Source organism: Pinus tabuliformis, chromosome 5_2, assembly GCF_031772625.1.
Source record: "Pinus tabuliformis cultivar Carrire ecotype Pingquan chromosome 5_2, CPIR1, whole genome shotgun sequence".
Taxonomy (NCBI): Eukaryota; Viridiplantae; Streptophyta; class Pinopsida; order Pinales; family Pinaceae; genus Pinus; species Pinus tabuliformis.
In genome coordinates this window covers 980,552,371-980,557,658 of record NC_142306.1, presented here as the reverse complement: position 1 = coordinate 980,557,658, position 5,288 = coordinate 980,552,371, and positions in this window count along the sequence as shown.

Genomic DNA, 5,288 nt, shown 5'->3' with positions numbered 1-5,288 from the left:
TGAATTTTTATTTAGTTTAGGAGGTTTTGAAATTTTACTCAATAGGAAATGAATATTTATTATTTTAAATCTGGGGATTATATATGAGATATATGTTTATTACCTTATTTTTAAACAGGGAGATTATATATAATATATAATTTTTTTTATTTTTATGAACAAGATTAAGTATTGTTAGATTTAAATTTTTTGTGATCTATAATGTAGATAACATTGTTTAATTATAAAAATAAATCACATTAGTTATTCAAAATATCGATCAAATTTTAATAATGTGATTAATCTGAAAAACAATTATCTAAAATTAAATATTATTTTATTTATTTTAATAAATAACTCTAATGTTATATTATTAAAAAAATTTATTCATGATATTTAAGTCACTCATCCCTTCTTGAGGTAAAGCGTGCATGCATTCAAAATTTGGAGTTTTCTCATTAATATATAGGTCAGCACTAAAGGTTTTCAAGAAAATGCTTTAACATGGTAATTATAGTTAACTTATTATTTTTGTTGACTTTTTCAAGTTGCAAGTTAAATACGATCCATGGGACGAAGATAGGTTGATGCTTCTTTACTTGGAATTGGAATAAATTGGTATTAGTGATTCATTTATAACCAATTTTTTAAGATGGTGATTATAGTTAACTTATTATTTTTGTTGACTTTTTCAAGTGGCAAGTTAAATACGATCTAGGGGACGAAGATAGTTTGATGCTTATTTACTTGGAATTGGAACACATTGATATTTGTGATTCATTTATAGCCAAATTTTCAATGTAATGCGATATTGCAGACAAAATTTGGTAATGTAATGCGATATCGCTAAGGAGAAGGTAAATAGGGATTTTTCTCTCATATTTCTGTAATAAGGTATTAATCATTATAAAAAAAAATTATGGAAGATAAATATGTTTTAAAAACTATTTTAAGTTTTGATTGTTTGTATTGATTTAATGCTTCCCAATGAGATAAGGATGCCATTGTAACTTTTGTATTAAGGATAGTCATAATCTTTTCGCCTATGTCAAATTTTGTATCATAAAATGTTTATTAATGTATATTACTAATTTCTTTTTTTATATCAAAATTACTTTGATATATTCTCTTTAAGAACCACATTCTAAGATGGAAGTTTCAGTGAAGTTTAATATGAATAAGTTTAGGGTAAAACACAACTTCTTTTAAGGCCAAAAGGGATACATCATTCTAAATAAATACATTATTTTTTATCAAACATGATAATAGAGAGCATTAGAATAGAATAAGAACAACATCATATTAAAATTAGAAAAAAATAGATATGAACTTTAAATGTAATCTTAAGTTTATCCTCACTATCTATTCATCTTATCCAAATCATTACTAAATATTGTCCATTGTCATGGATTCCTATTACAAACAAAAATCATAAAAATTATAACATCGATAGTTTATGGATTCCTTGGGGTGGCAGGAATGGTGATGGTGGGTTGGGTGGAGGTGGAGTGAGGGTTTCCCACGAGGAATAATCAGTTGTACTTTTTCATGGAGTTTGGGATTAACTTCTAATATCCTCGTGGGATCATAAACTCCACTCTAATGAATTAATCTAACCTCTCTTCTAAATATTATCCATCATATGTAATTGGAATCCCACCCTCCAAAACCAAATTTGCGCTCCATATTCTACAAGGGTCGAAGGGGTCTTTGTTTTATCCTGTTGTTGACCTTATTTCATGTTCCCCACAAGCTTAATTTCGTAGCTAAGCACTATGCAAATGTTGCAACTGCACCCCCCCAAGGGATATCTCTTAATCCACACATAGAATGTTTTGCAATCGATCCTGTTAGCAATCAAAATGATAAGTGGACATTTAACAATATGACAGGTGACTTTCTCAAATTTTGAATGTGCAATTGTGGAGACAAGAGTTGAAGGTCCAACCTTGATGGCTATAATAACCTCTATATTTGGTCTAACACCCCTTCAACTAGAACAATATAGAGCCATTTTATTATGGAATTATAATTTGTGTAGAGTATTGATGTTGGGTTGTATCATAATGATATAGGACCATCAAGTGTGTATCCTTATGGATTTCCAAGGAGATTATTAGTATCTAGTCCCACAACTTCTACTTTTCCTTGATCTCTCCCTAGTGGCATTGGAGCTCTTCCTTTTCATGGCCTTTCATGCCTTCTGGGTTTGAGGAAGTAGGAAAACTAACAATTAGATGTAATGGAAGAATTGTATGGCTCAATTCAGTGACTCCATGTGAGAATGAACTTATTGGTGACCTAGGTAGTAATTCTCATAAATATTCTAATCCAATAACAACAAGCTCTCTCTAGGTTCAAGGTGGTTAGTTAGTACCTTAGTCCCCTTCACCATCGGTTAACTCAACAACTCAAGTCCACATGCTCCCAAGACCTGCATTTTTCAACTTGTACAATAGTGAAATAGACCCCCCTTTAGGATTTTTATTTCATCTCCCTTGGTTAATCAGATGTGTCACAAAGCGTGTTGTTTTATGGCCATTTTTCATAGGTTATATGTAGTCAAAATACTTTCCAAATCATGTAATTATCTATTTGACATTGGAAGGCTTAGTCTCAGACAATGTTGCTTTAGAAAGACTTCCTCCAAGCTTATTTGTTTTCATTTTTTATCATACTCATCCTTCTTTATGTAGAAAAGAGAATAAAGAACTCTCTCAAAACTCTTATGATCTTTAATAGGGTTGTAGGCCCCCGTTTGCCTCAACGTGTTGTGCAAGGATTAATTTATATGGTACAAGTGTTGATGATGCTCACTAAAAGTTAGCTTCTCATTGGTGTGGTAGATTCCATTGCACAAATACAATATGTAGTAGTGTAAGGCTTTCAAGCAAGGCCAATGCAATGTATTAAAGCTTATATTAGGTTTAAACTCGACTTTGTAATGGTTTGTTGTCAATTGAAATGTACTTTCTCAAAACATGGCTAACAAGTGTGATATAATGTCACATATAATGTGGGCTGCTATATAATGCTAAGACTAAAAAAGAAGAGATTCAACATATATCTAGCTACAACATCGATACATGCATTATATCTAGCGGACGTTAATCATCATCATCATCATCATCATCATCATCATATATAAAAAACATATTATAACAATATAGTAACAACTTAACATTTGCATCCAAATCTCTTTCTAGAATAAAAAAAGAACTATTCTAAATCTCTAGAATAAAAAAATATTATGAATTTATAACTGGTAAGAAAACTTACCAAGCCAACAGAAGATGGTATCAACGCTAAGGTTTTTGACAAGACTAAAAGCTGAAGTCAGTCATAGAGGGATGAGGTTTCGAGTGGGGCTAGTGTTGAACTTGGTCAATGACATATAAGTTTATTAGGTTGTAGACAAGGCGGATGGAGCTAAAGCCAAAGCCAAACCTAGATATAGAGAAGGTAATATGATGCTCATGAAACAACACGACAATACTCAGTGGATCCAAACACAATCATGGTAAAGGGAAAACAATTCCTGTGAAATACCTCAATAATCCTTGGCAAACCCACAAGCCAAACAAGGATAATGGTTGTTCCCGTTGAGACTAAGCCTAGAGCTAAACTCAATAACAAAGAAGAGAAAACAATGTCCATGAAAAAAATAATACCACAATCCTTGTTAGAGATGAACGCACTCACATGAAGGGAAAATAGTACCCATGAAACATTGGCCCCATCCTCAATGTGTTGAACTCAAGGATTTAGAAATGTCCTCAACAATTCCAAATCTAGAGTTCAAGGGGGTGTTGTTCAATCAAACTCTCAAACTCTCGATTAACCATGTTAGTGAAAGGATAACAATGTGGGGATGGCTTCAACATGCAAGGTACATGTCTACAAATGATTGACATTTATACAAATACACACTGGAAGAAGTAAAAATAGACAACAACTGAACGACATGCTTTCAAATAGAGAGGGACAACTTCAAGTAGGAAGGGACATAGGGAGGCACAGGGGTCCCAAATAAGTGCTAGTGAGGTGAATGTCAAGTTTGGAGCCTAGCCTGCACCCATCACCTATTTAATGATTATACTCGATATTTATTTTATCCATCAACTATTTAATGAATATACTCAATATTTATTTTATAGCTTGAATATAGTTTTTGTATATTAGATATTATAAAAATTTAATAAATTATAACCATCCATAAAATGAAGGCTTGGTTGGCTTTGAAGGACTTAGTGAAACGAAGAGCACCATCCGGTACATGAGCAATTTCCAAGAAGCACAGCGGAACCTCAACGGCAATAACAAGATGGTCGACGATAGGCACAACACCGGCGACAAGAACGTCATCGGCCGAAAACCAAGATCAACGGCAGCCCCATCGTTGGCGACAACGGTGGCAACACAATCATATGCATAAATATCCATATGCACAAATATGTCGTACCTGTACTTGAGCCACAGTTTCGTAGCCATCTTTGGAAACAAAAGCAAGACGGGAAACAACAACACCGTGAACATCTACAATGGCGACGTCGACAACTTTTGCCCTCCAGGTAACGGTAGTAACTAACTTATACTAAGTGGCTTTTGTTTATACTCTGCTCTTTCTTCAATAGAGCATATCCACAAATATGTCGTGGTTCATGATTTCGCTTTCTTTTCATCTGCACAAAGACGCCATGATTGCTTCATTAATTATATTGTTATTGGATCACAGTTGGGGAAGTATTGTTTTGTAGTCGTGGTCATAATCATCATATTGTTGATGTACTAGAGCAAATCACACAAAACGCCTTCCATGAATATGGTAGAGATCGTACTTCCTGTTTAGTTTTTCTTTTTTTTGTTAAACATAACGATTTTTTAATGCGGAATAATTACTTATCGTGAAGAATAGTAAACATTGGATGCCCAAGAAAAATACCTCCGGCCATTGATGTTTCTCACAAATAATAGCATGCACCTCTGCAATAATTTATTGACGTAGAAATGCACCTCTACAAGGATTTATTCGCTGGGTACACCTTCAACCTCCTCCGGGAAAAACGTAAACCACTGCTGATAACTTGTTCAACACATAGCTTATAGAAAAACCTCGAACAAGAAAGCCCTCGAACAAGTGCTAAAAGAAAGAACTTTAGCGTATCAATGTTACACAAACGGTGACCTTTCGGTTATACAAATAGACAATGGTAATGCTGGAGTGGACGCAGGAAAAATGTACCAAACTACCATGCCAAAATGAATTTTACCAACTGAAATACGAGGCCTTCGTTATTGAGTGGTTTGGA